This window comes from Pleurodeles waltl, chromosome 2_1, assembly GCF_031143425.1.
Source record: "Pleurodeles waltl isolate 20211129_DDA chromosome 2_1, aPleWal1.hap1.20221129, whole genome shotgun sequence".
In the NCBI taxonomy this organism is placed as follows: domain Eukaryota; kingdom Metazoa; phylum Chordata; class Amphibia; order Caudata; family Salamandridae; genus Pleurodeles; species Pleurodeles waltl.
In genome coordinates, this window is record NC_090438.1 from 306,937,358 (window position 1) to 306,959,574 (window position 22,217).

The window sequence follows — 22,217 nt, forward strand, 5'->3', positions numbered from 1 at the left end:
AAACCTTATTACACTATACTCCAATCTATGCATTCTTGGAGATCTAAACATTTGGTTTGACAAACCCAATATGCCCCATCCAAAAGCTATCACCACTGGCCTACTCGCATTGAATCTACATCAGATTGTACACAATCCACACACATCGCTGGTCACATCCTAGATGTAATTTTTGCAAAGCCTGAACTTGTTACTATTCATAGCATCACACCAACCACCTGGTCAGACCACCATCTGATAACTTTCCAACAGACAACTCCACAAATCAACACACCCCACAACCACTTACATACATACACCTATCGACCATGGAGAAAACTCAATTTGGATCACTTAGAAACACAACTAACAGCAAACACAGATCTAGATACAATCAATTCTGTACCTAAACTTTATGAGTGGCTACAGGAAGCTTTTGATGTCCTAATACCACTCAGAAAAACTAAACATGACAAAAGAAAACCAACACCTTGGAGAAACACAGAACTTAAAAAGATAAAGAAACAAATCAGAAAGCTGCAACGGACCTGGCTCAAAACAAACAACAGTCAAGACAAACTGCAGCTACACAAACTTAACAGGATATACAAATCATCAATCAAAAAAGCTAAAAAAAGATACTACTCAGACAGAATTCTAAATGCTCAATCTACAACCAAGGAATTTTTCAAAATTCTCAATGAATTTCGAAAACCCACATGCATGGAAGGAAGTCATCCCACCACTCAAGATTTCACAAACAAATTGGCAACTCACTACACAACCAAGGCAGACACATTGGACTCCTATTTAAAACAGAAGAAAACCATCAGCACCAACCCCTTTACTAAAATACCCTTTAAGAATAAACCATCCCAACCTCTACAGTCCTTCAAACAAATATCCCAGGATGAATTTATGGATTTGGTCAAAGCAAGCAGACCTTCTGGTTGCCCTTCTGACCCTTGCCCACCACAGATCTTCAAGAACATCCTGCTATCTACTTCCGCTGCCACACCTGTAAGAAGAATCATCAACAACTCTTTAACTTCAGGAACTTTTCCTACAGACCTGAAAAAGGCATACATACGACCATTATTAAAGAAAACGAATCTAGACCCGCAAGACCCCAACAACTACAGACCTATCACAAATGGACCTTTCCTGGGCAAATTGATAGAAAGAGCAGCATTCGCCCAGATGTCACAATTCATTGAAGACAATTCTATACTTTCAGACTCCCAAACTGGATTCCGCCCAGGAAGAAGCACTGAATCGGCACTCATGGCAATCTGGGACGATCTTAAAAACACAGTTGACCGAAATGGAGTTGCTGCACTACTTCTCTTGGACCTCTCAGCTGCCTTTGATACGGTTGACCATGACACCCTAACTCAAAGACTCCACGAAGCCGGCATACAAGGGATTGCGCTCGACTGGATTACTTCCTATCTCCAAAAAAGAGCGAATATCATCCACTCACCCCCCTTCTCATCCGAACCCTACCCCACAAAAACAGGGGTCCCCCAAGGGTCAATCATCTCACCTTTGCTTTTTAACATCTACATGATATCTTTACCAGAACTGATCAATGATTTCCATCTCACATGCTACAACTATGCTGATGACACACAAATACTACTTCAATTAGAAGACCCCAAAAACATTGAAAACTCTCAAATCTTCAGTTGCCTCAGAGCCGTTGATCAGTGGATGACCTGGAGCCATCTCAAACTAAATGCCTCCAAAACTGAAATACTCATATGTGGTGACTGGAAACATTATGACCCTCTGTGCGTCTGGCCTGACGATCTCGGACCACCTCCTCAATCATCCAAGGAAGTGAAAAACCTAGGAATCACCATGGATTCCAAACTAACTATGAATGCCCAAGTAGACAAATTAGCACGCACAAGCTTCATCACCTTAAAGACTTTACGACGCATTTTCCCTCACCTCGGATTTCCACACAAGGTGCAAGCTACTATCTCACTTGTATTATCCAAACTGGATTATGCCAATAGCCTCTACCATGGATCATCTCTATCTGTTATGAAAAAACTACAACGTATCCAGAATTCCGCAGCCAGGCTACTACTACATATAAAGCTGCAAGCCCACATCTCCCCTGCCTTGAGAGCACTACACTGGTTACCTGTTGCCAGAAGATGCACTTTCAAGCTGCTTTGTATCACCCACAAAGCTATACATGGAACAGGACCGCTTTTCATCAGAAAAAAAATTACCAAATACATCCAACAAAGAACCCTCCGCTCAAGACTGGCCTTAGAACACCACCATACAAGAAAAAGACTGTAGGTGGTACATCCTTCTCCGTCCAAGCAGCCAAACTATGGAATTCATTACCCCCAACTATAAGAGCCACAGATAACTTTCTTGTTTTCAGGAAACTACTCAAGAGTTGGCTCTTTCCTTCATAACCACCTTTTTCAAGCAACTACGAACTGCATATGCCTATGTGGATAATTATTTTTTTCAGATTATATGTATATTTCTATTCATTTATAGTTTCTTTGGAAACTAAAGCAAGGCTGTGCGCTCAGAGATCCCATAGCAGAAAAGATCTAGAATCCATCCTGGAGATGAACTGTTGATGTACTGGAGCGTAATCTGTATCTGACTGAGATGCGCGGGTTCTATCTTCCTCTGCTGGAGACACAGAGTAGAAGGTTCTCCCTTTATAAAGCACCTGTAAGCTCCGCCCGCTGAGTCACGCCCCGTCCACCCTCGAAGTAGGTAAAAGGAATTCCCGCCTTTTTTTACCAGGATCATGGACAGCTTTCCAAAACGACCCCAATGCGTTTACCGCCGATTCCGGTGGTGCGTTGTTGATGCTCAGAAGCACGAGGACATCTCCACAAAGACGCACTAGTAACAATCACATTGCCAAAGGCACACAAGGTTGCTGGAGACGTTTACCCCGTGGCCCATCACGTACCCTTAATTGTACAATATAAACGGGGCGTATAAAACATGCTAGGTAACGCTTACTGACATACTCGTAGAAAATATTCCGGTTGGGTAGGCCACAATACTCTTTTTACAGACACTAAACCTCAACAGGAAGCACTTACAAATATAAACGTAGCAGGTGCCCCAGTTGAAGCTCAGCTTCTGGAAAGGACAAGCCACCCTAAGTCTTGGGCTTGGCAAAGATAAAGCAAGGCTGTGCGCTCAGAGATCCCAAAGCAGAAAACAATCTAGAATCCTTCCTGGAGGTGAACTGATGATGTACTGGAGCGTAATCTGTATCTGACTGTGACGCGCGGTTTCTATCTTCCTCTCCTGGAGACACAGAGTTGAAGGTTCTCCCTTTATAAAGCACCTGTAAGCTCCGCCCGCCGAGCCACGCCCCGTCTACACTCGTAGTAGGTAAAAGCATTCCCACCTTTTACCAGGATGATGGAAAGCTTTCCTAAACGACCCCACTGCGTTTACCGACGATTCCGGTGGTGCGTTGTTGATGCACAGGAGCACATATCCACAAAGACGCACTACTAACAATCTCATTGCCAAAGGCACACACGGTTGCTGGAGACGTTTCTCCCTTGGTCCATCACGTAACCTCAATGTACAATATAAACAGGGCATATAAAACATGCTCGGTAACGCTTACTGACTTACTCGTAGAAAATACTCCGGTTGGTTAGGCCACGATGCTCATTTTCCAGACACTAAACCTCAACAGGAAGCACTTACAAATATAAACGTAGCAGGTGCCCCAGTTGAAGCCCAGCTGCTGGAAAGGACAAGCCACCCTAATTCTTGGGCTTGGCAAAGATAAAGCAAGGCTGTGCGCTCAGATTCCAAAGCAGAAAACAATCTAGAATCCTTCCTGGAGGGGAATTGATGATGTACTGGAGCGTAATCTGTATCTGACTGTGACGCGCGGTTTCTATCCTCCTCTCCTGGAGAAACAGAGTTGAAGGTTTCTCCCTTTATAAAACACCTGTAAGCTCCGCCCGCTGAGCCACGCCCCGTCTACACTCGTAGTAGGTAAAAGAATTCCCGCCTTTTACCAGGATGATGGACAACTTTCCAAAACGACCCCACTGCGTTTACCGCCGTTTCAGGTGGTGCGTTGTTGATGCGCAGGAGCACATATCCACAAAGACGCACTAGTAACAATCACATTGCCAAAGGCACACAAGGTTGCTAGAGACGTTTTTCTCCCTTGGTCCATCACGTAGCCTCAGTGTACAATATAAACGGGGCATATAAAACATGCTAGGTAACGCTTACTGAATTACTCGTAGAAAATACTCCGGTTGGGTAGGCCACGATGCTCATTTTACAGACACTAAACCTTAAAGGAAGCACTTACAAATATAAACGTAGCAGGTGCCCCAGTTGAAGGTCCGCTTCTGGAAAGGACAAGCCACCCTAACTCTTGGGCTTGGCAAAGATAAAGCAAGGCTGTGCGCTCAGAGATTCCAAAGCAGAAAACAATCTAGAATCCTACCTGGAGGTGAATTGATGATGTACTGGAGCGTAATCTGTATCTGACTGTGACGCGCGGTTTCTATCTTCCTCTCCTGAAGACACAGAGTTGAAGGTTCTCCCTTTATAAAGCACCTGTAAGCTCCGCCCGCTGAACCACGCCCCCGCCTACACTCGTAGTAGGTATTGGAATTCCCGCCTCTTACCAGGATGATGGACAGCTTTCCAAAACGACCCCACTGCGTTTACCGACGTTTCCGGTGGTGCGTTGTTGATGCACAGGAGCACATATCCACAAAGACGCACTAGTAACAATCATATTGCCGAAGGCACACAAGGTTGCTGGAAACGTTTCTCCCTGGTCCATCACGTAGCCTCAGTGTACAACATAAACGGGGCATATAAAACATGCTAGTTAACGCTTACTGAATTACTCGTAGAAAATAATCCGGTTGGGTAGGCCACAATGCTCATTTTACAGACACTAAACCTCAAAGGAAGCACTTACAAATATAAACGTAGCAGGTGCCCCAGTTGAAGCTCAGCTTCTGGAAAGGAGATGCCAACCTAAGTCTTGGGCTTGGCAAAGATAAAGCAAGGCTGTGCGCTCAGAGATTCCAAAGCAGAAAACAATCTAGAATCCTTCCTGGAGGTGAACTAATGATGTACTGGAGCGTAATCTGTATCTGACTGTGACGCGCGGGCCCTATCTTCCTCTCCTGGAGACACAGAGTTGAAGGTTCTCCCTTTATAAAGCACCTGTAAGCTCCGCCCGCTGAGCCACGCCCCGTCTACACTCGTAGTAGGTAAAAGAATTCACGCCTTTTACCAGGATGATGGACAGCTTTCCAAAACGACCCCATTGCGTTTTACCGACGATTCCGGTGGTGCGTTGTTGATGCGCTGGAGCACGAGGACATATCCACAAAGACGCACTAGTAACAATCACATTGCCAAAGGCACACAAGGTTGCTAGAGACTTTCTCCCTTGATCCATCACGTAGCCTCAGTGTACAACATAAACGGGGCATATAAAACATGCTAGGTAACGCTTACTGACATACTCGTAGAAAATAATCCGGTTGGGTAGGCCACGATGCTCATTTTTACAGACACTAAACCTCAACAGGAAGCACTTACAAATATAAACGTAGCAGGTGCCCCAGTTGAAGCTCAGCTTCTGGAAAGGACAAGCCACCCTAACTCTTGGGCTTGGCAAAGATAAAGCAAGGCTGTGCGCTCAGAGATCCCATAGCAGAAAAAGATCTAGAATCCATCCTGGAGGTGAACTGATGATGTACTAGAGCGTAATCTGTATCTGACTGTGACGCGCAGGTTCTATCTTCCTCTGCTGGAGACACAGAGTAGAAGGTTTCTCCCTTTATAAAGCACCTGTAAGCTCCGTCCGCTGAGCCACGCCCCGCCACTGCGTTTACCGCCGATTCCGGTGGTGCGTTGCTGATGCTCAGAAGCACGAGGACATATCCACAAAGACGCACTAGTAACAATCACATTGCCAATGGCACACAAGGTTTGCTGGAGACGTTTTTTACCCCATGGCCCATCACGTACTCTTACTGTACAATACAGAAACTAAACCAATAACAATAAAATACACACACACTCTTTAAACCTGTCTGACTAAGTATTTTTTACCCATGATTCTAATTATGTATTGTATGTGCATATGTGTGTTTTATTCATGTGTGTGTGTGTATAAATATATATATATATGTGTATGTATGTGTATATGTTGTTTCTGTGCCTGGCATGTTTGTGGATCATTGCATGGCTCCTGATATCTATGAATTTCTGCTCTCTTTTTATCACACTTATCTACCCATCACTCTTATGTCATGTCTCTATCTAACTATCCTCCATTCTCACTCGGACTCATCCCAAATCCCTTCGACCACTTTCATCTCCTAAATATCTCTGCCTAAGCTCTTCCCCTCCACCTCCACATCTAACTCACCAAACCTCACTCTACCTCTGTGACCTCCCACACAACCCTACTAAATTCTCCTGCATTCTTCTCACCCTACTTCTATGCTCTCCCTAACCCATCCACATCCTCTTTTCCCTCCGCTCCCCTATTATTCATCTCAAGCCTTTGAATTGAGTAAATGAAGGATAAACTCCCAATTAACACTTCTGGATTTCTTTCCTCCTCCACCCCTCCATTACTCCAGTCAATCTAACTAACAAACTCTCATATCTGCAACTCAAATTAACTCATAATAATACTAAAACTGTACTCCTTATTAAATTATACTAATCCATCACTAATTCTTGTTGGGTACCGGAGTAGCGTGCTACTCATCGAAAAGCGCTTCGACGCCTCGTCAGGGGTAGTAAGCGCTATATAAATACGATTACAATTACAATTACAATTACATACCCCATTTTTACTATTTTTTGTGCTTTTAGCTTCCTTCCAGTTAGTGACAGAAATGGATGTAAAACCAATGCTGGATCCCGGACAGCAAAACATTTCTGAAAAGTAGACAAATTCTGAATTCATCAAGGGGTCATTTGTGTAGATCCTACAAGGTTTTCCAACAGAAAATAGCAGCTAAAATAAAAAAATATTGAAATTGAGGTGAAAAAAAACAGCCATTTCTCTCCACCTTTTACTCTGTAAGTTTTTCCTGCGATGTCAGATTTTTTAAAACAATGTACCTCATGTCTGCTGGACTCTTCTGATTGTGGGGATATATAGGGTTTGTAAGTTTATCAAGAACCCTTGGTACCCAGAGCCAATAAATAAGCTGCACCTTGAAATGGGTTTTCATTTTATACGGGGTATACAGCAATTCATTTGGTGAAATATAGAGTGAAAAATAGGTATCAAGAAAACCTTTGTATTTCCAAAATGGACACAAGATAAGGTGTTGAGAAGTAGTGGTTATTTGAGCATTTCTGAATGCTATGGCCCCCATACTAGCATGTGATATACAGGGTATTTCTCAAATAGATGTCTTTTTTACACACTGTCTTATATATGGAAGGAAAAAATGTAGAGAAAGACAAGGGACAATAACACTTGTTCTGCTATCCTGTGTTGCCCCAAGTCTCCTGATAAAAATAGACACATCACATTTTTACATTGAAAACTGACGTGTTTTTTGGAACTTGCCTATCTGTGGATTTTGATCTACAGCTCAGTTGGCACCTAGGAAAACCTACCAAACCTGTTCATTGTTTAAAAGTAGACACATAGGGGAATCCAGGATGGGGTGCCTTGTGGTGTTCTTGCAGGTTCTGTTACCCAGAATCCTAAGCAAAGCTCAAAATTCGACAAAAAAACACTTTTTCCTCACATTTCGGTGACAGAAAGTTCTGGAATCTGAGAGAAGCCACAAATTTCCTTCCAACCAGCATTCCCCTAAGTCTCCTGATAAAAATGGTACCTCACTTGTGTGGGTATACCTATTGCCCGCCACAGGAAATGCCCCAAAACACAATGTGGACACATCACATTTTCCAAAGAAAACAGCTGTTTTTTGCAAAGTGCCTAGCTGTGGATTTTGGCCTCTAGCTCAGCCGGCACCTAAGTAAACCTACCAAACCTGTGCATTTTTGAAAACTAGACACCTAGGCGAATGCAATATGGGGTGACTTGTGGGGCTCTTACCAGGTTCTGTTACCCAGAATCCTTTGCAAACCTCAAAAACTGGCCAAAAAAACACTTTTTCATCACATTTCGGTGACAAAAAATTCTGGAATCTGAGAGGAGCCACAAATTTCTATCCACCCAGTGTTCCCCCCAGTCTCCAGTTAAAAATTGTACCTCACTTGTGTGGGTAGGCCTAGTGCCCGCAAAAGGAAATGCCCCAAAACACTATCTGAACACATCAAAATTATCAAATACAAAACTACCTGTCTCTGTGTAGGGGGGCACCTGCGTTTTTGGTCCTGGGCTCAGCAGCCATACAGGGAAACCTACCAAGCCCAGACATTTCTGAAAACTAGGCACCTGAGGGAGTCCAGGGAGGTGTGACTTGTGTGGATCCTCTGGTGCTTTCTCACCCTCAATCCTCAGCAAACCTCAAATTTAGCTGAAAAATCTAATTTTTCCCACATTTCTGTGTGGGATCACCGCACCGGGACACATTTCCTACCACCCAACATTCCCCTCAGCCTCCCAGTAAAAATGAAACCACACTTGTGTAGGTGGGCCAAGAACATGTTGAAATTGAGGGGGAAACAATGTGGGTCTAAAAGGGCAGTTTAAAAAAAAACATTTTTAGGCTGACAAGTGGGGCAGAATTTTTATTGGTGTAGATGAGACAATGCTGAATGGTAGGAATGTTGTGGATTCCTGCATATTCCAGAAGGTTCCATCACAAAAATATGGAAAAAATGTGTGATTTCCAGCAAAGTTAGAGGTTTGCAGGGCATTGTGGGTAAGAAAATGGTGCTGGGTGCATGTAAAGCACACCACCCGGGATTAACCCAGATGTTTAGTTTTTAGATGTGTCTAGGTCTTGTGGATTTTTATACATGGCAGCGTCCCAGATTCAAAAAACTGCAGCCCTCACTATTCCAAGTGGGACGATTTTGAGAGTTAGCCAAGCTCTCATGGCCCAAATTTAAATCCAAAACCCAAAACAATCAAAGTCCTCTTGCTTGCTGTGGGATACGATGTTTTAGTCTGCGGAGGGAGAGCTGAAAGAGTGTTACCCCCTTCAGTTGGGTTCGGGGGCATAACCATGCCTATACTGGCTGGTAGCCACCACCCCACTATTTTTTCTGCTCCCCGGGGTGTGGATCGGGGGTAATTGCCCCATCTGCCCACTGGTGGGCAGAACAAATTTGGCCCCATTTATTTGGAGTGGGGGTATGACCATACACCCACCCTCTTATTCCCTGGTCTCTAGTTGGCTTTCTGCCCACCTTGGGGCAGATGGGCCTTCCAAAAGCAGGCTGATCTGCCCCCAAGGGGGGCATATATGACCAACAGTAATGTGCCCTCATGGGGAGCGGCCCTTGCCCAAGGGGCTGCCCTACCCAAACAAAACACACACATACCAATCCCTGGTTCTGAAGTGGTTTCTGCCCCCCCCAGGGGCAGATCAGCCTAATATAAATAGGCTGATCTGCCCCTAAGGGGAGCAGAAATGGCCTAAAATAAATTTGCACCCCCAGGGGAGCGACCCTTGCCGAAGGGGTCACTCCCCTTGTGTGAAATTGGCGCAAAAAATGCCTAAAATAAATTTGATCCCCAGGGGAACGACCCTTGCCTCAGTGGTCGCTCCCCTTGCATGAAATTGATGCAAAAAATAAAATCCCTGGTGCCTAGTAGTTTCTGCCCCCTTTGGGGGCAGATTGGCATAATAAAAATAGGCCAAAGGGACAGAAATGTCCTAAAACAAATTTGCCCCCCCAGGGGAGCAACCCTTGCCTAAGGGGTTGCTCCCCTCACATGAAGCTGACCAAAAAAAATAATACCTGGTGTTTAGTGGTCTCTGCCCCTGTTGGGGGCAGATTCACCTGATACAAATAGTCCGATATGTCAGAAATGGCCCAAATACCATTTGCCCCTCAGGGGAGCGACCCTTGCCTGGGGTGTCGCTCCCCACATATAAAAATATAAAATAAACAAAAAACAAATTTCCCTGGTGCCTAGGGGTTTCTGCCCCCGGGGCAGATCGCCTTGATTATAATAGGCCAATGGTCTTAAATCAATATGCCCCCTGAGGGAGCAACCCTACATTGCAATCGGCAGCAGAAATGCTGAGAAAGACATAAAAGGAAAGGAAAGGCCTTTCCTTTCCTTTGGTGCCTCTCTCTGCCCCTCCAGTAGTGGCTCCAGAGATCCCATACCCAAGGGAAATAAAGACATATATTAAGGGAAGAGAGGCAAGTGAATCCCATCCACGTGCCTTCATAGGTCCCGGGGACCCCACCCCCAGGGACCAAATTCCATTGAAAATGGGAGTTTTTTTTTGGCCCCTCTCCCCAAGCCTATTGTGGCCCTGCGGCCCCATCCCTGGGGCCTTTCTATATTATAGACGGGTGCCCCGGTGGCCACCAGGCTCATCCACCAAGCAACACATATTAGGAGGAGATGGGCACTCAGCGCTTCACCTCCATCCTCATTAGGTTAAGAGGACCCCATCCTCCTGAGCCAACTTCAATAAAAAGAGGAGGGGACTTTGTGGCCCTCTCCCTGACCCTTCATAAGCCAGAGAGACCCTATCCCCTGGAGCCAGATGTTATTTAAAAAGGGAGTGGGCTGCACAACCCCCCTCTCCCCAATCCTTAATAGCCCCCTGGGACCCCATTCCCCACGGTCCAATCCATAAAAATAAAGTGGAGGTAATGTACACTCTGTTCAAGGCTAGGAACACAGTGCAGTGCTTGAGTTGCCCATTTGGAAACAGCTTCTAACATTTAGACATATCATTGCATCAGAGATGTGTCTCCAACACAGTGGGGCTTTAATTATAGATACAATGCACTCCAGCAATGGCCATCTTGAGATGAATGTTGTCTTTGATATGCAGCTCTGTTGGTGCTGATCGTCCAGTTTGCAGAAAAAGATTGCCATCTACACTACAGGCTGATTTCCTGGTTCAGTTCCCCAGGTATGGGGGCTATGGCTATCCTCTTAGATCAGGCAAAGTTAGAGGGACCATTCACTATGCTGTTTGCATAGGGTTAGAGATGGTAGTGGATGGGGTTGCACTGCCCCCTCCTTAATCCTTCTTGGACCCCGTTAACCCCATCCCTCAGGGGCAGAGGTGGGGGCCCAACCACACACCAAACATTAGAGGCCACGGGTAGAGCTACAAGGCCCCTGTGGCAACAGCCATCTCCTCCACATGATTCAGGAGCTGACATTGCTCCTGCCTGGAGGGAACAGATATCAATTCTGGGAGCATAGACTTTCCTTCCCTGCCCACACTACGGCAAGCAGGGAAGGTATGTTTGCTCCTATTTGGCAGGAGATTTAAAAATTCTCCCACCAGATGGGAACAAACAAGTTTTCCTGCCTCATCTAGCTTGGGCAGGGAATCTACTGTGTCCCAGAGGTAGGCTCCCCGTGGCAGAATAATTGAGCCATACCTGGGGGATGCAGTCCCAGAGGCCTTTAAAGGCTTAGGGAGGGACCCTGTGTTAGACCTGGCACCCTTGGTGTAGTCTCCCCTAACTTTTTGCCTCCGCTTCCCAGGTTGATGCTGTGTGTTGTACGCTGTTTTTGCTGTTTTTGTTACTCTGGGTACTTTACCACTGATGACCAGTGCTAAAGTGCAAGTGCTCCCTGTGTGAAATTGTATGTGTAACTGGCGTTTCCATAATTGGCATATATGATTTGCTAGTAAATCCCTCGTAAAGTGCACTAGATGTGCCTAGGGCCTGTAAATCAAATGCTACTAGTGGGCCTGCAGCACTGATTGTGCCACCCACATGCATAGCTCTGTAAACATGGCTCTGACCTGCCACTCCAGTGCCTGTGTGCAGTTTTTAAACTGCCAGTTCGACTTGGCAAGTGTACCTCTTGCTAGGCCCAAACCTTCCCTTTTTATATATGCAAGGCACCCCTAATGTAGGCCCTAGGTAGCCCCATGTGCAGGGTGCAGTGAATGTTAAAGGTGGGACATGTACTGATGTGTCTTACATAACCTAACAGTGAAATACTGCCATGTTCGATGTTCACTGTTGCAAGGCCTATCCCTCTAATAGGTTAAGATGGGGGCTGCCTTTAAATATTCTTAAACTTCAGTTTCCCTTTGCAGACTGTAGTGAAGTGCTGTATGGTATTGGAAAGTGATGTAGACTACAGTAAAGTAGAATAGCATACAGTTGATATTTGTAGAGTGGAGTGGTGTACAGTACAGTACAGGGTTGTAGAGTGTGGTGCAGTGGATTGGCATTCAGTGTTATAGAGTACAAGGGCATTAAGTGGTATAGAGTGGAGTAAAGTACAATAGAGTGTGTTGGTGTATCATAGAGTAGAGTGGTATGGAGTGGAGTGTACAGGTGTAGCCTAGGTCATAAACTGTTATAAATCAGAGTGGGGTCTCGTACAGGAAAGTGGACTGCTGTGTCATATAGAAAAGTGTTGGTTAGTGGAATAGAGTGTGGTACATTGGATTGTAGGGACATAGACTGTAGTATAAGGTTGGACAGTGGAATGTGTGGGGATACTGTGGAGTAAAATGGTGTAGAGTGCCCAGAAGTATGGTGGACTTTTGTAGAGTGGAGTTATGTAGTTTGGATAAGAGTTTCATACAATGGAGCGGCGTAGAATGGAGTGGCGTACACTTTAGTGGTATAGAGTGGATTGCCTAAACGTGGAATAGCATACAGTGGACTAGTTTCCAGTGGAGAGTAGAAAAGTGGAGTGGCATTGAGTGGAATAGCGTAGAGTTGATTGGTATACAGTGGAGTGGCGTAGAGTGGTGAGTGGAGTAGGGTTCAGTGGATTAGCAGAAAATGGCATGGCATAAATTGAAGTGGCATAGTGTTGAGTTGAGGAAACTGTTATAAATCGGAGTGGCATCTTATAAATTAGTGTGGATTGCTGTTTTACAGTAGAGTGTACAGCCATAGAGTTGGACAGTGGATTGACGGGGACAGAGTGTAGTACAGTCTAGCAGAGTGGCACAGAGTACAGTATAGTGGTGTATACTGGAGTAGAGTGGATTAGTGTATCATGGAGTAGCATACAGTGGAATAGCGTAGAGTGGAGTGTTGTACAGCAGAGTGTCAAAGGCTGGACTAGTGTATAGTGGAATAGCATACAGTGCTGTGGTGTACAGTGAAGTGGTGTAGATTGGAGTGGCATACACTGGATTGGGGTAGAGTGTAATAGCATACAGTGGAAATGCATACAGTGGAGTGGGGTCCAATGAAATAGTGTAGAATGGAATAAGGTAGAATGCAGTGGCATGCACTGGAGTGACGTAGAGTGGAGTAGCATACAATGGAGTCTTATATAGTGATGTAGCTTACAGTGAAATGGCATGCAGTGGAATTGGGAAGAGTGGAATAGCACATACTGGAGTAGGGCATGGCATAGTTGAGTACACTGAAGAGGCATACAGTGGAGTTGTGTGCAGTGTAGTAGTGTAGAATGGAGTGGCATAGAGTGAAGTGTTGTACATGAGTTTAATAGTTGAATAGTGTACATTGGAGTGGTGTAGACTAGAGTGGTGTAGAGTGGCATGGGGTAGAGTGTAGTAGCATATAGTGGAGTGGTGTACATTGGAGTTAGGTCCAACCAAATAGCATAGAATGAAGTGGTGTAAAGTGGAGTCGCGTACAGTGGAGTAGCATACAGTGGAATAGTGTCTAATGGAGTGCTGTGGCGTGGCATACAATGGAATAGAGTGGAGTTGCGTACAGTAGAATGGCATAGAGTGAAATAGTGTATAGTGGAGTAGCGTTGAATGGAGTGGTATACAGTGGATTGATGTAGACTGGAGTGTTGCACACTGGTATTGCATACAGTGAAATAGCGTTGAGTGGAGTCTGATACAGTGGAGAGGCATAGATTGGAGTAGAGTAGAATGGAATAGCATATAGTGGAGTAACTACAGTGGCATGGCATATGGATGTATGTGAAATCTGGCAGCAATTTAGATTATGATGTGCAGAGTAGGGCAAAGCAGTGAATTGAGCTGCCTTGCATTACTCCAGATTTACCAATCAGTGCAGGCCACACATGGTGGCTTTGCATTCCTTTGTAAACCTGACATAAGTATTGCATTGCCCACCTGACATCATGAGTGACAGAAGAGTGCCACAATCCAATAACACAGCTAGACCTTAGTTATATTTTGAGGCCATGGTATACTGTGATAACTTTGCAGTATACTGAAGTACATGGCAATGGCAAGCCAGTATATAATTGGGTAATGATTGTTAGAGAATGAATAGGCAGCTATTTATTTTTTCTACACTATGGCTGTATTCAGTGTTAAGGCCTTAGATATAGGTAAGTAGTAGTTCTCTATTTATTACCAGTATAACTGATAATAGGTAGGGAAATGTATTTATATTTTTAATGTATTTTAACTTAATTTATGGCCATGTGCTGCTGTAGTTTCATAAAACTTTGTGAATTCCGCTAAAGAATCACTGTGACAGGTATCACTAAGTTTAAATGCCTTATAGCTCAAAAAATGCTTACTTAGCTTTGCCTCTGTACCCAACAATCACCATCTCTGAACCATAATGTATAATCCAGCCAAATTTCATGTGAATAATCGTTGTTATAAAAATTAAGATTATCATTTTTTTACCTAATGGCTGATTATCATGGCCTCCATATATTAGTTTATGTAGCTCACTGCTAGGTAGCTTTTCCATTTGTTGCACAGGAGTACATAAGAACGATTAATTTTATTTAGCTTGTTTGGGCACAGTTTTATTTTGCGAGCCAGAGGAGGCCAGGGCTATGCACTTCTTTCTTCACTTTTTAATACCAAGCAGCTTCAAATAACATAATTAAATATAAACAAACGTTAAATACATTTCTCATGATCCATAGGGAATAGGTAACCATAAAAATCAATGTTCAATCATATAACAGTCTCATATATATATCAGACGTGCCATTGCAGTGTCTGTGTGTGCACTTTTAAACTGCCATGTCGACCTGGCAAGTGCCCCCACTTGCCAGGCCCAAACCTTCCCTTTTAGTGCATGTAAGTCATTCCTAAGGTAGCCCCACGGGCAGAGTGAAGTGTATTTTAAAGTAGGACATGTACTGGTGTATTTTATAGTTTCCCTTTAAGAGCAGATAGAGATATGGAGAAAGAGATATGGAGTTTGGGGTCTCGGAACTCACAATTTAAAAATGTATCTTTTGATAAAGTAGGTTTTTGAACTGTCTGTTTGAAAATGCCACTTTTAGAGAGTCTGTGTTTTCTTGCTTAAACCATTATGTGACTGCCTGCTTGTGTATTCCCTATCTGGGTCAGGCTGGCAGTTGGGCTGTTTGTGAATCCCCTCTAGACTGTCACAAAAAGGGGGCTGGGGTGTAGCCTGCATATCCTGATGAACCATCTGACCTAGAGTGGAGGGAGGAGTGGTCACTTACGCCTGAATGGGCTGTGCCTGCCCTCACACAATGCAGTCTCTAACCCCCTGGTGTGTGTTTGGGGCCTACCCTTTTACTACATGCAAATCACACCGAAGGTAGGCCCTAGGTAGCCCCATGGGCAGGTGCAGTGTATTTAAGAGGTAGGACATGTACTGGTGTGTTTTACATGTCCTGGTAGTGAAATACTGCCATATTCGTTTTTCACTATTGCAAGACCCATCCCTCGAATAGGTTAACATGGGGATTGCCTTGAAATATCATTTAAGTATAATTTTCCTTTGGGAGCAGATAGAGATGTGTAGTCCGGGGTCTCTGAACTCACAATTCAAAAATACATCTTTTGGTGAAGTTGGTTTTTAGATTTTACGTTTGAAAATGCCACTTTGAGAAAGTGGCCATTTTTTTTTAACCATTCTGTCCCTTGTCCTGTCTGCTGGGATAGACGTCTGGGTCAGGATGACTATTGGGTTGTTTGTGAATTCAATCTAGACAGTAATACAAAGAATCTGAGGTTTGCCCTGGATATCCTGAAGGCTTTTCCTGGGCTACAGTGGTGGGAGGAGCTGACACTTGCACCTTAATAGGGCTAGCCTTTCTTCACACAATGCAGTCTCCAACCCCCTAGAGTGTGACTGGGACCAGGGTAGGAAAGGCAGGGTCTTGTGCACTACAAAGACTTTCCTTTGAAGTTTGCATACTTCAAAGGCAGAAATGAGTATAGGTATTGGACTGCTGACCCCAAAACTTCAGAACATTTCCAAATCAAGAGGATACACTGCTGAAGAGTTGTGAGGAGGAGGAGGAGTACTGCCCCTTTGCTCTGTGTGCTTTTGCGGAGTTGGCCTGCAGTTCCTTCTTCTGCTTTGGAGAGGACAAAAACTGGACTTTGCTGTGTATCCTGCTCCTGAAGTTTCTCCAAGGGCTTGGACTGAGCTTGCCTCCTGTTAAGAAATCTGAGGGACATCAAAAGCTTTACTTGCCAGCCTCTGGGTTCTCTTGCAGATGACCCTGACTCACCAGGTGGTGCCCACTCCAGTTCCTGGGCCCTTGGGAGCCAAAGCTGGCCTAAAACAAGAAGAACCAGGCACATCAGCTCCGGATGACTCCAGAACCCCTGCTGCTGCACCACTCCGCGCTTCTGGCTGCACCCAAAGGCATGACCCCTGCTGAAGTGCAATGACCGTGACCCACACCACAGGTCGACTCCGCTGGCCCAAAGCCGCCACAGCTGCTCTGAAGTCCTGCAACATCATGAGTCTCGAGTGCTGTGTCACTGACTTCCGTGACACCCGACTCCACTGCGGCACCTGTGGCCCGTGGTGTGACCGCGACCCTGAGAGGTTGCCCCATCACATCTTGACCTGCCAGATTCATTGACCCCACCGGATCATAAGGAACGAACACCTCACCTCCCCGGTAGCAGTAAGGAATCAATGCCGCACCGGCTCCAGTGATGCCTCACCTTCCCGACTCCGTGCAAAATCTTTGTTTCCTCGTTTCTAAGATACTATACCTGGGGTCCATGTGACTCCCTGACCGTGGCCGTACTCCCTCGCTGATGGTGTCGGACTGTTGGGAACGACTCCATCACGACGCTGTGATAGCACCAGTTGGAACCATTGTGTTTCTAGGCGTTTTATTGGGATTTCATCTTTAAAAATTCATATCTTTGCTTGTGTGTGTTGAATTTTTGTTGTTTTGGTCTTATTTCACTGAGATAAATATTGGCTAATTTTTAAAACTGGTGTGGTGTCCATTTGTAGGGTTTTCATTGTTACTCTGTTAGCCTGTGGGTAAAAACACTTTACATATTGCCTCTGGGATAAGCCTGACTGCTCGTGCCAAGGTACCAAGTGGGCGAGCAGGGGTTATTTTGACTAGAGTGAGGGGCCCCACTTGGACAGGGTGTAAACTGACTGCCAACTAGAGATCCCATTTCTAACACTGGTGATCAGCAGTGAGGATAGCACTTGTATTTGTACTTGGCATACAGTGATTGGTGTACACTATCCCCTTAGTGCAGACCATCATATGACCACATACTGCTTTTTCTCTGTCTAGTGAGCCATCAGTTGGAGTTGTGGAAATAGTGTTTGAGCAGGAGAGTTTGGAACCAAATGCTACCTCAAAAAGTTCTGTAAGTAGTTCAATTGTCCAGTTAAAGGCCTTAATAGGAAGGAGGAGCTGCAAAAGGAACTGAGGGCCTGGTTGGCAGCAAAGGAGGCTGGTGGGCCCACGGAGGAGGAGAATGTTGTTGTGGATGGAGAGGAGCAGAGCATACATGGTAACTTGGTGGATAACCAGGACCTGCTGGGGGCGGGGAGGGAGGATATCCTCTAGGACACACAGCAGTGTTTCTTTCAAGGGGATGACCCCAGAGGAACTGGGGGACAGACAAGCAGTGAGAAGAAATCATTTGAAGCTTGAGAAGCTCAGGGTGGAAGCAGAAAGCAGAACATTTGAAATGGAGCAACGAGAGAGGGTAAGGGCCCTTGCTCTGTAGGAAAATAAATTGCTTTTGGCTCACAAGTTTAGTATGAGGGAGTTGGACCTCAATGCCAAGCAGGCTGAACCCAGCACGAATGGTGGCAGCATACTTCTAATGCAGTCTGAGAGGAGGGTGCACATTCCAAACAATTTAGTGAAGGACTATACGAAGGGGGTTGACATAAACTTGTGGTTAAAGGGGTATGAGTCAGCTCTTCACATGAACAGGGTCACTGAGGCAAAGTGGGGGCAGGTCTGTGTAAGCACTTTTAGCTAGGAGTAGGGACACCTTGACAGCCCATGGGTATCCCCAGGGGCTTACCTACTCTACCATGAAGGACACCTTAATCATTAGGTATGGTCTCACCCCAGAGCAATACAGGGGAAATTTTAGGTCCTACAAGAATGGTGACACCCAAACTTGGCTAGAATGTGTTGATTATTTTTGCAGAGCACTGGATGGTTGGGTGAAGGGCAGCAGGGTAACAGATTATGAGGGGCTGTGCAATTTGGTTGCATGGGAACACTTGTATAGTTTTTTAGAGCTGCACCAACATCTAATTGATAGCAAGCGGACTGACCCCAGGAAGTTTGCCCAGGAGGCAGACTACTAGGAGAGTACTAGGGTCCTCAAGACATATGGGGGAGACTTCACCAAGGGTGGGCAAGGTCTCCATCAGAAGAAGTGGGGGGGGCAAGGGTAAACAGGGGAAGTTCTCTAAAAGTCCCTAACCTAGTTCCCAGGATAAGGATTCCCATCACCCAGGTGAGAAGAAGCCTTGGATCTCTACAGGGAAGCCTGCAGAGAAGGTTCCCCACAATTGTTATGTATGTGACCAGGAGGGTCACATGAGGGAATACCCAAGTGTCCCAAGTGGACATCGGCAGTCACTGGTGCACACTCATGGGGGTTGGTCAGTGTAGCACTTGGGGAGGAGTTGGTTGCAGGAGAAGGATGGGAGACAACTTAGATGACCCTTGTCTCATTAGGGGACAGTCAGATGGTCCAGAGCACTCTCGTGCCTTAGAACACTAATAAGTACAGGCAGTGGGTGACCATCAATGGACAGAGCGTGGAGGCTTTGAGAGACATAGGAGCCAGCGTGACTACTGTCAGGTGTCACCTGGTGTCTGAAGAGCAGATGGTCCCTAATGTATTTCATTAAGTAGTTGATGTGAACAACTCTGAGCACCAGTACAAGGTGGCACAGGTTCCCTTTGAATGAGGGGAGGTCTCAGAGTCCTTGCGGGTAGCTGTGAATCCAGCCATGCCTGTTGATTGTCTGCTAGGTAATGACCTGGAGGATTCCACTTGGTGTGAGGTGAAACACAGGTAACACTTGGAGATGGTGGGTGTGACTGCGTGGGCATGCATCACCACCTGGTCTGTGGCGGTCAGTAAGGGTGATCAGGAGGACCTGGAGCCTGCAAAAGTGGCCCAGGTGCCTGCCAGAAAGAGGAGGAGCAGTGGGCATGGGAAACCTGCCTCAGACGTTCCACAGTCCAGGAGGAGGCAGAACCTGAGGAGAATGCCCGAGAACCTATAGGGGAGCAGGTGGAGGAGGAAGAGGAGGAGCAGGGGGCATGGGAATCCTGCCCCAGAAGTTCCCCAGTTTGGGAGTAGGCAGAACCTGAGGAGGATGCCCCAGAACCTACAGGGGAGCATGTGGCCAAACTGGGGGATGTGCCTGAGTTGCCCCATTGGCAGCAAGAAGGGGGTCCCACAAGGGAGGAGTTCTGCAAGGCACAGAAGACATGCAATTCTTTTGAGCATCTACGGCAGCAGGCTGCAGGCCAGGCGGCTGGCCAAGGGTCTGGATCACATTGCATCTACTGGGAGAATGGTCTCCTGTATAGTGAGCCTATGTTTGCTGAGCCTGGGACAGCACGAGTGCTAGTGGTACCCGACCGCTTCAGAACCTTCCTACTGGATCTGGCTCATGATGTGCCTTTGGCAGAACAAAACTTTTGAGAGGGTTGTCACCCAGTGTTACTGGCCCCAAATGTGCAGGAACTCTGATGCACATTGTAGATTGTGCCATACTTACCAGGCAAGTGGCAAAAGTTGCAAGGCTCCTCTCCTACCTTTCCCCGTCATGATCATCCCTTTTGAGTGGATGGGGATTACCATTGTGGGGCCTCTGGACCCCAAGACAGCAACTGGTATATCCTGGTCTTGGTGGACCATGCTACCTGGTACCCAGAGGCTATCCCTCTGAGGTCAGTGAAGGTACCAGTGGTGGGCCGGGCATTCATGTGAATCTTTTCTCACATAGGGTTCCCCAAGTAGTTGGTTTCCGACCATGGTACCAACTTCATATATACCTACATGAAGTCTCTATGGAAGAAGTGTTGGGTGACATACAAGTTCACCACTTTGTACCACCCCCCAATGAAATGGGTTGGTTGAAATGTTCAACCTTTCCCTGAAGGGCATGAATATGAGACTGTCAGAATCCATGATGCATGGGTGGGACGCTCCCTTGCCATGCCTTCTCTTTTCATTCAGGGAGGAACCACAGAAGGGCTTGGCTTTAGCCCCTTTGAGTTGCTATATGGGGACCGTATGAGAAGACCTCTTAGTCTGGTGAAAGAAGGCTGGGAGAAAGCTCCCAGTAGGCCCCCCAGTATGTGCTACGTGCTGGGCTTCAAAAATGAGACTGCGGGCTTTAGGAAATTCAAACAGGCGAACCAAGAAACAAGCCCGGAGGATATGAAACAATGGCATGACCAGAATCCCTCTATGGTTGAGTTTCATCCTGGTCATATAGTATGGGCCATGGCCCCAGCAGAACATTGTGCTCTCCAGGGCAAGTCGACTGGGCTTTTTGAGGTGGTGGAGCGCATGAGTAGTGTCAATTACCTGGTGAACTTGCGGAGTCCAAGGAACCCTTTTAGAGTCCTACATGTGTACCGCCTCAAACCACAATTTGAGAGGTCTAAATTGACCATGCTTTTGGCAATAGATGATGGAATGGAGGAGGAGAATGAAGCTCTTCCTGACCTCCTGTCTGTCAAAGAGCAAGATGGGTCTGTGGAGGGTGTGAACCTCTCCCCAACACTGACCCTGGCACAGCAGAGAGACTGTTGCCAGTTGCTGGTGCAGTTTGCCCCTCTGTTTTCATTGACCTCAGGAGTCACCCATTTGTGCACCCGCGATGTGGACACTGGGGACAGTCCACCTGAGAAACATAAAATCTACAGTGTGACTAACAAGGTCAAAGCCAGCATCAAGGAAGAGGTCTCCAAGATACTAGCATTAGGGGTGATAGAGTTTTCCAGCAGGCCTAGGGCCAGCCCAGTTGTCTTGGTCCCAAAGGCTACTGCCCAAGGTGACACCCATGAACCTAGGTTCTGTGTGGACTCTCATGTGCTGAATGCCATCAAGAAGACTGATGCACACCCCATCCCTAGAATTGATGAGCTCATAGATCAGCTAGGAGCTGCCAAGTTCCTCAGTAAATTGTGACTTAACAACTGGCTACTGACAGATTGGTGTCCGATGGGGCGAAAGAGAGGTCAGTGTTTTCAACACCAGAGGGGCAGTACCATTTATGGGTCATGCCATTTGGGTTGCAAAATGCCTGTCACCTTTCAGAGGTTGGTCAACCAGGTCTTGGCTAGGCTGAAGGATTTTAGCATCCCCTACCTGGATGACATTGCAGTGTTCGGCTCCAGCTGGGAGGATCACTTGCAGCACCTCTGGGAAGTGTTGAAAGCCCTGCAGAAGGCAGTGCAGAGGTCAGTGGTATACTTGGGCCACCAGGTAGGTATCGGCCGTGTGGCACCCCTGCAACCGAAGATTGTCACCATTCTGGCTTGGAAACCCCCCAAGACCAAACAGAGGTGAGAGCCTTTTTAGTCCTCACCGGTTGTTACCGGAAATGTTTGAGGGCTATAGCACCATTGTTGCCTTTTTGAAAGAGCTGACTTCCAAGAAGCAGCCCAAAAAAGTGATCTGGACTGAGGCTTGTCAGACCATTTTTGATGCCCTGAAGACAGCCATGTGCACAGCACCCATGCCGAAGGCACCCGACTTCTCTAAGGAATTTGTTGTGCAGATCAATGCTTCAGAGCATGGTGCGGGGAAAGTTCGAGAACAACTAAACGAAGAAGGCTTAGAGCAGTCTTCAGCCTTCATTAGCAAGAGGTTATTTCCTAGGGAACAGAGGTGGAGTGCAATTAAGAGAGAAGGTTTTGTTGTGGTCTGGGCACTGAAAAAGCTAAGAAC